Here is an 11556-nt window from a genome sequence, read left to right as displayed (position 1 = left end):
ACAATGTAACCACATGTTATGCAATATGAAATGCCTAATGCCCTAAAATGAAATGCAAATATGTTAATGCTAGTCCCAAGAGAGGAGGGCAAATTTTGAGGTGTTACAGCTGCCCCTATTCAATCCACTGTGAACCTGTCGATACGAAATAGCCTCGGCTTTCGGATGATCAGGATGAAGAGTGATTGAATACCAAGAACAGACGAACAATTTGCACTCTGATGGGATATAATTAACAGCGCCTGTCAGCAGCGGCGAAGAAACAAACTCTTGAAACGTCGACCTGGATACCAAAATAAATGGTAACACAGGGATAACCATGGCCTGATCACCACACATCCACTCGGGATTATTATTCTCCCTTTTTTTTCTCTGCTTTTCTTGGACCCCGAATTTTTCTTATCTTTTTTCATTTTCTTGAACCCCGAACGTTTCTCTGCTTCTTTTTCTTATTTTCTTGAACCCCGAAATTTTCTCTGCGCAAACGATCCTCGGACCTCCGCATTTGAACCCCGCTCTCCTGTTTGCCAAATAATGAACCCCATTCTCCGATTTGAACCCCAGTCGCCTGACGATGACTCTCGATCGCCAGAATGAACCCCGTTCTCCAGAAAATGTATCCACATTTCCTTTTCTCCATTTGAACCCCGTCTCCAGAAAATGTATCCACATTTCCTTTTCTCCATTTGAACCCCGTCTCCAGAAAATGTATCCACATTTCCTTTTCTCCATTTGAACCCCGGAAAATGCCTCAGCACCTCCTTTTCTCCAATCTCTCGTGATAATTCCGCTGGCAACGACGGAACTAACACCAAACCACTCTGAGGGCGACATGTCAGAGGGTAACCCTTCACAACGGAAGGTAGCATGTGTATCTCTTCCTCAGAAGACACCTATAACGACCTCCACTGGCATCCGCCAAAGCCTAAGGTGACACATGAACAGAAGACGATCCTAAGGACCTCATCCCGGATACAATCTTCAACTCCATTTCCATTTGAACCCCAGAATCGCGCTGATCGCGTCACGATGTTGAACTTATCCAAGTAACATCTTCACCATCTGGTGAAACCAAACCTTCAAGCGGTAACCACGGCTTGAGTCACGCTGAACGCGTCATGACGTTGAACTTATCCAAGTACCATCTTCACCATCCGGTGAAACCAAATATCAAGCGGTATCCACGGCTTGAGTCGCGCTGATCGCGTCACGATGTTGAACTTATCCAAGTAACATCTTCACCATCCGGTGAAACCAAATATCAAGCGGTATCCACGGCTTGAATCGCGCTGATCGCGTCACGATGTTGAACTTATCCAAGTAACATCTTCACCATCCGGTGAAACCAAATATCAAGCGGTATCCACGGCTTGAATCGCGCTGATCGCGTCACGATGTTGAACTTATCCAAGTAACATCTTCACCATCCGGTGAAACCAAATATCAAGCGGTATCCACGGCTTGAATCGCGCTGATCGCGTCACGATGTCGAACTTATCCAAGTAACATCTTCACCATCCGGTGAAACCAAATATCAAGCGGTATCCACGGCTTGAATCGCGCTGATCGCGTCACGATGTTGAACTTATCCAAGTAACATCTTCACCATCCGGTGAAACCAAATATCAAGCGGTATCCACGGCTTGAATTGCGCTGATCGCGTCACGATGTTGAACTTATCCAAGTAACATCTTCACCATCCGGTGAAACCAAATATCAAGTTGTACCCACGGCTTGAATCGCGCTGATCGCGTCATGATGTTGAGCTTATCCAAGTAACATCTTCTGATTTTATTTCCATCTCTGTCCGATGGAAAAACTCATCCAGTATCGTACTACTGGGGTACAACAAATCTCAAGCGGTAACCACGGCCCGAGTAACTGATACTTGCAATACTGATGATTTTCCAACTAGTGAAACCACTCCTCAAACGGTAATCACGGCTCGAGTAGCATCTTCACCCACTGGCAGAACCATATCTCAAACGGTAACCACGGCTTGAGACTAGCCTATGCTTGCAATGATGCATGATTGATTTTTCTGCGTAATGCTCCATAATTATGGAAATGCTACGCGATTATTTATTTTTTCTATGCAATATGATATGCTTATTTACATGATGAATGCATAAAAAATATCCCCCTCAAGGGACTCTTCTGGGAAGCACGAGACACTCTGCTGAGGAACTCGCCATTGCTCCAACTCCACCCTGCTGGGGAATAGTACTGCTGCTGGGAATAAGGCAACCCTTGCTGGGGAAGAACCTCCTTTGCACCCAATCCGCTCGGGAATTTGCTGGGGATAAGAACCACCAATGCACTCTGTGGGGATACAACAATCTTTGACTTGCTGGGGATATACATCCCCACCTTGCTTGGAGAACCCTCACAGACACCTGGCAACTTCACTGGGGAAACAGCAACCTCCAGTCGTGACGACTGGGAAAGCATCGATCTGAAACCTGCTGGGGATAACCATCCTGACCCTGCTAGGAAACCGCATACTACTCCGCTGGGACAACCCATGCAATCCATAGGTAGAATCATTACAGCTGGGGATGCAGAAATTCGTCCACTACGGGAACTTGTTCAATCCACTGGTAGGATGAACACTGCTGGAGATATATTTCATTGAAACCCGCTCCGCTCGGGGAACTGCTGGAGATATATTTCTTTGAAAAAGACCCGCTCCACTCGGGGAATAGCAACCTTCTGGCCTGGCCGCTGAGGAAACGCCATTGTAAACCTGCCAGGTATAACCATCTTGACTCGGCTGGAGAGGTCCACAGACCTTGAATCTGCTGGGGAGCTAGTCCTATAACTCTGCTTGGGGACTTAGCTGGGAAACGAGAATAATTGGCACAGAACACCCGTCGACTCGTCGAACCACGGCATCTACCTCCAATACTCGTATCAGCTTTCCTCTTTTGAGAATTCCCAGACTCGTCTGGACCTTTTCTGCTCCATCATCTTGTATTCCAAACCGCTCCGAGCTCGACGAGAGACGTACTCCCGGAATTTATACATACTTTTCAATCTTCCGACTTTGAAGAGTCTTCTTGATTAACATCAAGGATCGTCGTACGTCTCAACGTCTTCGTCATTTCTTTCATTCATCCGTTCCTGAGCGAACCCTGCGGGGAATTCCTACAGACTTTCAAATCTTCCGACTTTGAAGAGTCTTCTTGGTTATCGTCAAGGATCGTTGTACGCCTCAATGTCACTTCGTCGTTCCTTCATTCATTCGTCCCTGAGCGCACTCTCTGGGGATTTGCTTTGTCAATGCTTCCACATCACAACCTGCAAGTGAGGGAAAATATCCAACAGTTCCTGCAAAACAGATCGTTAGATAAAACCGTGCCCCAGGCGTGTCCAGATTTCAACACTTGGGTCATTCAACCTTCCAAATAAGATCTCCAGCTTTCAATCTTATAAACATGCATTGGAAGGAACCTGTATGTCTTAAAATGCAAGATTCTTTATCAAAAATATCTGGATGTTTTTGCAATCAAAGCGGTTATGAAAAACAAAAACAAAATTATTTGACTGAATTTGCATTCTATTGATTTGAAAAGTGTGTGGCTCAAATGAGTAATACAAAAGGAAGCAATTCCTGAAAAGTGGTAATTGCGCAAAAGGAAAAATCTATCCTAATGGCAGTGTGAAACCCGTGATCTCGTCGAGTTCCAACTCGGTTACACCCCATATGTCCTCAGACTCTCCATGCTTTCTGCCTTCTAAACAAGACGTTTCTGATTGATCCCTACCGGGTATTATCCATGATGCCTTAACCAAAGCGCAAACGATCATGCTGGACGCAGCTGTTCGTTTCAATCCCTCTTTTGCCTGGACCGCCCTTTCGGGTTTTCAGTCCGCCGGGATACCCCTTTTTGCCCAAGTCGCCTATCTCAGGTTTTCGACCTGCCGGGTGTACATTTTTTCATCTATATCCCTAATTTTTGCCCGAACCTTTCCTTCTGTTTTTGGTTCGCCGGGATGCCCATTTTTGCCTGGACTATTTTATTCTTTTCGTCCAGCGGGTCAATTTATACGAAGTATTTTTTAACTGCGTCCGCATTCACAGGGGATGGAAAATCCTCGCCATCCATGGTCGTTAACAACAAGGCTCCGCCAGAGAAAACCTTCTTGACCACGAATGGACCTTCATAATTCGGTGTCCATTTGCCCCTTCGATCGTTTTGAGGAGGAAGGATCCTTTTCAGCACCATATCACCTATGTGATATACCCGAGGTCGCACCTTCTTGTCAAAAGCACGCTTCATCCTTTGCTGATACAACTGCCCATGACAGATGGCTGCTAGCCTCTTTTCCTCTATTAGGCTCAACTCTTCATACCGGGTCCTTACCCATTCAGCCTCTTGCAACTTCACGTCCATCAGGACTCTCAAAGAGGGAATTTGAACCTCAACAGGTAATACAGCCTCCATTCCATATACCAATGAGAAAGGAGTTGCCCCAGTAGATGTACGTACCGACGTGCGATACCCATGCAATGCAAACGGCAACATCTCGTGCCAGTCTTTGTAGGTTACCACCATTTTCTGCACAATCACACCGTCGGTGCATTCAAATGTTATCCGGGCAACAAAAGCTCATTCTCCTTAACCTCCCCATCAGACATCAGAATCCGTTCGGATTCGGGGTCAGGCCCCTCCTCCGGGATCGGTCGCTCTCAATCCTTCGATTGGAGCACCTCGAGATGTCCTCATCAGGGAATTCAAACTTCATCGGTTGATAATCCTCACCGTGTTGCGGGGCGAGGTAATCAGACAATACACTCCCCTCGATTGCTTTCTGAGAGATATATCGAATATCGTATTCAATCAAAATCATTGGCCCTTTCGCAACCCGTCCGGTCATTGCTGGCTCTCAAACCCATACTTGATCAGATCCATCTTGGAAATCCACAAAGTGGTATGAACCAGCATACACTGTCTCAGTCGGCGAGCAGCCTATGCCAAAGTACAGCAAGTTTTCTCGAACAGTGAATGTACTGTTTCACAGTCGGTAAACTTTTTGCTCAGGTAAATTGCATGCTCTTTTCGACAAGACGCGCCATGCTGACCCACTTCACCTCGTAGACCCCTCGAAGGCCGTCAAGTACAGATTAACAATCGTTCCTTCCATGGGAGGCATCGGAATCAGAGGTTCCTGCAACTTATTCTTTTATTTTCAATGCCCCTTGGCAATCATTATTTCACCTGACCGTTTGATTTTTTTTTTCAACATCTTGAATATAGGTTCACACGTGGCTGTTAGATGAGATGTGAACCATGACAGGTAGTTCAATCTATCTGAGAAACCACGAACCTCTTTTCTGTTTTTCCTCGGTTCAGGCATATATATATATATATATTTTTTTTTTCAGCAGGATCAACCTCGATTCCTCTCTTATAATGAACCCCAACATCGTACCGGACCGCACTCTGATAGTGCACTCATTCGAATTCAACCTCAGTTTGAATTGTCTCGACTGGTCAAACGACTTGCCCCCAGTCTGCCAGATGCCCCACTTCCGTATGGGACTTTGCTATCATGTCATAGCATAACATTCAATTTCATGATGAATCATATCATGAAACAAAGTCACCATGGCTCTCTGATACAGGCGCTGGCGTTCTGTTTCTTTAGAGGACAATATTCTCTCCATGGCAGCTTGTGCACAACGACACCGGTATCCGACCCTGGCATATCCTGACATGACCAAGTGAATGCGTCCACCTGCTCCTTCAACAAGGCTACCATTCTGCTCTCGATTCGCCTCTGAAGCGGCTCTAATTTTCATCTCCTTCCTGACCTCGGCGGTGCGTGGAATAACAATCTCAACCCGCTCCTCGGGCGGCTGAATCACCTTCTCCTCTTGTCTCAACAACCTGGTTAATTCCAGTAGATCACAATCTTCTTTGCCTTCTTCTTCAGCCTGATTGCTCGGATTGTCGAAGTCATATGAGGTGTAACAGGATTGTTATCAATGAGATCCGGAGAATTATTTTTGAATTTGGGACAAGACAAATCAAAAAGAAAATGAAAATAACCATTGCCATTTTTATTTGTTTTTAAACTGCAAAAATAAATGAAAAACAGGGAACACCGCTTTTTGACTGAAAAACATCCATTTATTAATGATGCAGAAATGTTGCAAATGTAAACATGAGGTGGCCCTTACAATGAACCATTACGTGTCGGGCAACACGTATGGCTTTCATGCAGATAAACTGAAAACAGAAATCATTACTCTTCCGGACGAGTGACGGTGCTGATCTGTTAAGCCTTCCAGCTTCCTGGTACGCACGGCTTTATCCAACTATTGAACTTGCAGTTACCATCAGTCTCTTCACCTACTACACAGGTGTGACCTGAATTTCCAGCGCTTACACCCCCATCACCTGACCATGTGTCGGCATGGGATTAGCATCAGCATTCAATGACAATGTAAAATTGAGGGCCTTGGAATCCACCAGGTCTTGGACTACGTGCTTAAAAGCTTTGCAGTCCTCTACACTGTGCCCGGGAGCACCCGAATGGAATTCACATTTGACATTTTCATCAAAATTGGTTGGCCTTTGATCAGGTCCCATAGGTGCCAAAGTCCTCAACTGTACCAGCCCCATATCTTTCAGCTTTTTCAATAGGAAAGAATATGTCACAGGCGGCCTGTCAAAATGCCGATCACTCATCCTCCTCCTGACTGGATATCCTGCCCTCTGAGACCTCTGCTGAAATGGCTGACGCTGCTGTTGCTGTTGTGCAGGCTGATTGTCAGCAGGAATAGTTACCGCAGCGGTGTGCTGGAAGTAACGATCCCTACTGGGTCCTCTCTGAGCGTAGACCGTACTGGTATTACCCTCATTTTTCCTCTGGCCATTTCCGAAGGGCTTCTTCGATCCTGATGACGAAGCATTACCTTGTATCTTCCCCATCTTCAGCCAGTCTTCAATCCTCCCCACCTTTTCGGAAATTACTTTCTGCCCCAAGGCGAACTCTTGCATGACATTGATCAGCTCTCCCATCTTCTCTTTCAGTTCGAGGATGTCAGCGTTGGGAGGATCCATCAGTCTGGGAGTATTGCGCCTGGTGTAATATTTGTGAGGGCGTGTTGAGTGCAAAGGTACGGTTCTGCGAGCACGAGCAATGATTCCTGCAAAACAGCAAACAGGTTAATATGCATGAATGCAACGTCTATCCATATGAGGAAGCTTCTGTCCTTCGATCCTGATTTCATCGAGACAGATAACATTTTGACATCCACATTCTGAAATTCATGATGTCTCTCAACCAGATTCTCAATCAATAATGCTCCCCCTATGGCCAGACGTGGGTTTGGTGCAGATGAATGCAAAATGATGCTGATGAATGAATGCAATGGGCCATCCTCTAAGTCATCTGATCATCTGTACTGAAGTCTGGTTTCTGAACTGATCATAACCATCTGAGGGAACTGTAACCACAACTCCATCTCAAGGGTTCCGAAATAAACGGAAGACAGATACATCATCATCATCATCAGCCTCTGAGCAGACATACCATCATCTGAATCGGCCCGGGGAATCCTGAAATAAACGGATCCCCACTGATAAATATCTCGGCCCGGGGAATCCTGAAATAAACGGATCCCCACTGATAAATAACTCGGACAGCATTCCGGCGTCTCAGAAATAAACAGCCATAAATCCGACTTATAAATAGGACTCTGATCCACGGAACAAAAAGTCACCATCTGAATCCATCTGATCATGCATCTGAAAGAAAACACCCTCCCCTCACAGGTAAATTCTAATCAGGTCACCCTAAGGCGGATAATAGTCTCGACAATCGGGCGGAGATACTCAATGGGTTTGCCCTTTCGGGTGTGCCATTGTAGCTCACTTAAGATCGTCTAAACCAAAGATCCGGGAAATGATCGGTCACCAGAGTCAATAGCTCAGAAGAAGTAACTAAGCCAGAGTGAAATGTTCCACAATGGAAAGCACTATCGACTGAACCTCGTCCGGCTTGTGGTATGTCACGTTGCAACATTATACTGAAATAGCAAATGAGGAACGTGAGACCACACTAGTCCTAGGTGTATACTCGGGCCTGGGTTTTAGCCCCACTCAGAACACCCACCCCAAATAACAGAACCACCTGCAGAGGACAGCAACAACATGATAGTATGATGCATGCACAGATTTAATGCAAATATAAACAAGGGTTAGAATAATAAATGCAATAAATAAACAATACAAGCAACCTAAACTATCCTAGAACGCTAGGAGAGACTCGCTTAGGGACGATGGACCAGCACAGGTCTACATCCGGAAGTCCCCAGCAGAGTCGCCAGCTGTCGCATCCTGCGAAAAACCAACCGGCGAGCTAAAAACAAAACGCACACAGAGCCGCCACTAAACGTTATTTATCCCAAGATAGGGAAAGGAAACGCTCAGAGAAACCTGGAAAGACATGGTCTCGCGACCAGAGAGAAAAGGTTCGGGAGTCGATTACGCGAGGGGAAGGTATTAGCACCCCTCACGTCCTAGGTACTCCTAGGGATCCACGTCCTAGAATAAAGAAAAGGTTGCTAAACATCACACACACACGGGGAACGCAGGTGGGGTTAGGAGAAGGGAGCTCGATAAGGTATCGCACCTTATGCCTACATATCTTGTCTGGAACAAGAATCAGAGCCACTGTAGTTCGGCTTACGCACGCCAAACAACACAAAACATACAAACAAGCAAGGGTGGCAAACATGGAGCCCGACAACCACTGGATGGAATTACGTCGGCATCCGAACCAAAACACACTCAAAAGGGCAAACGGGGAGCCCGACAGCTAATTACTGGACTTACGTCGGCATCCGAACCAAACACACAATCAGATAACAAGCTAAACACACGCAAAAAAGAAAAAGGTTGCCCAGAGTGGTCTTGCACGACCACCTGCCTACATACCTCGTCTGGCACGAGGATCAGGGCGATGTAGTTCCCCTGAAAGGGACTAAATTGCTAACCAGAAACCGAGGGGAAAACACGACACTAGGGAGCTGAGACTCGAGCCTAATGTTGTCATGCATCGCTTACCCTAAGTTCGGTTTTCTATCCTACTTGCATAAGCAAACTAACCTAACCAGGAAAGAAGCTAGCACACAAGCATACAACATATATCAAATGAGAACAGGCATCTCAAACAAGCATGTCAATCAGAGATTCACAGAGCACGCACTATAGCCAAAACAAGGGGCTCACACAATAGGTTTGACTGCCTCAGCAAGTCGTCTGTACGGGCTGTGTTTGCTCTTAACCTTGCCATTACGAGGCTAAGGTGAAGCAGATGAAAGGATGAAGTGAGGATCAGACCTCACAGCTCTTATCCCTAACCAGGGAGAGCTTCTGACAAATGAGCATGGGTCCAGAATGGGGGGACCCTTCTATACTCGATGACTCTGACACAATGTGCACTGCACAGGATCTTGGGCTTTTGATCTCAATGCTACAACCATGTAATGGGAGCAAGGAGAAGACTCAACTGAATAGTGGGGGGTAGGCTGCATACCCCTACCTTCCACCAATTGCCTTATTTAAAGGACTTTCACCTGCTTGGGCTTAAAAATAAACAACCACAATCATTGCCTCTTAAGGAGGACTTCATACATTTATTTGCCCGGCCCGGTAACAGCCGGGTCTCCAGACTACATGAAGTCAAGAGGACTTACCTCAATGCGAGTTGCTTAAGCAACGCAAAGCAAAAGTTCACAAGGAACTGAGCAACTAAAGTACCTGGAAACAATCCAACACAGTTAGTACTCAGACAGACAAAACCAAACAGCAAGTGTTCAATCAATCAAACTATACAAAGCAATGCACAATAAAGCAAGCTCAAAGCCCAAGCCTAAGCTTCACCACCTACAAAACAATGTTATGTTAGTGTACCAACATCAACAACATCAATTAAAATAGATTTGGGTCATTCTCCATGTGCATTATGCCTTTGATCCTGAAAAATCAAGCAAACATTAGCAACTAGACCACTAGGCCAAGCCTAGGGTCCAAAACAAGAAAAAATCCTTAAACAGCAAGGCATTCACAAACCAATCTCAAATTAAAGTCAAACAAGAGCAAACATCCTTGGTCTCATGTTTATATCATTCATTATGCTCATGCTATGCACAAAATAAGGCAAACTAGTTCAAATGAGGCACCAAGCATATAAACAGAACTATTGCATTCAAATCCACATCAAAACAAATCCAAAAATTCTCAAATTAATTACACCTAAACAGGGGATCACCAAGGTTTACCATGTCAAATTTGAGCTCATTTGGACAAATGGAACCATGTCAATGAAAATCAACAAAAACAGACACAATTTCATGCTTCAAACCACAACATCAATGCATACATTCACTTCAAAAATTCATAACTCAATGAAAACAATAAAGAAATGGATGAGACCAAAACAGGGAGGTCCTAACATGTGTCTATTACAAGCATGCCAAATTTCATGATCATACAATATAATGTGAGCATTTCTCAATCAATCTACCAACATGTATCATATGAGCTTGCAATTGTGACCAACAGAGATGAAAAATCATGATCAAATTGAAAATGCAATGTAAAATTCCACAAAAATTCTCATAGCTTCCTAACATGTTAACTAAGCATCATGCAAAATTTCAATCAATTTCAACATGTATAGGTCACTCAAATAATTCCAGCAAATTGACATCAAGAGGTGTGACACACATTGTCACACCTAAGTTCCAAAATTCACATCTCAATGGCCAGGTATCAAAAATCCACAAAATTTACATATAAATGAACATCAACCAGTCAGGAATCATCACAAAAATTGGCACAAATTTATTTTATGATATGAGCATTTCATGGATCAATTGGCAAAATGTAGCAAGAATGCACACATGTTAGAAAACCCTAAGCCAAACAACATTTTTACCAAGCACAACTTTGACCAATAGGTTAAAAAAATCCTACACAAGTCAACCAAGTCACAGAAAAAATCTCCATATTTTTATGATTTTTTACTATTTTTTTATGAATTTTTAAAGGTGTTAAAATATTTTTTAGAATTTAATTAAATTAATTAAAATAACAGTGGCATAATTGTAATTAATTTGGCGCGGGAGGGAAACACCAGATTCAAACTTTCAAACGCTTTTTTGGATCTACAGCACATTCAGTCATCATCTTCAAGCAACAATTTCCAGAAATTGAAAAAAACGAAGAACATCAAAAATTCACTAAAGTGGACGTGGCTATAGTCATTCGAACCGTCTCAACTCCTACAATCCAAATACGAACCTAATTTCTCCTAACAATTGCTAAATCTTCCAAATCGATCGCCCTAGGGTTTATCCTCAAAATTTCGATTCCAGATCTCTCAGCCTATGGTCAACCATTTGCTAAGCTACAACTATCATTAGAACCTACGTGAAAAGATCTTTCGAACGCATATAAGCATTAAGCAAATGGTGAAAGTCGAATTTTGCTCAAACCTGGAAATGGCAGTGCTTATGGAGCTGTTCTTCGCGCTTTT

Source organism: Lathyrus oleraceus, chromosome 2, assembly GCF_024323335.1.
Source record: "Lathyrus oleraceus cultivar Zhongwan6 chromosome 2, CAAS_Psat_ZW6_1.0, whole genome shotgun sequence".
Lineage (NCBI taxonomy): Eukaryota > Viridiplantae > Streptophyta > Magnoliopsida > Fabales > Fabaceae > Lathyrus > Lathyrus oleraceus.
The sequence above is the reverse complement of the archived record's forward strand: the minus strand, read 5'-3'. Positions refer to the sequence as shown.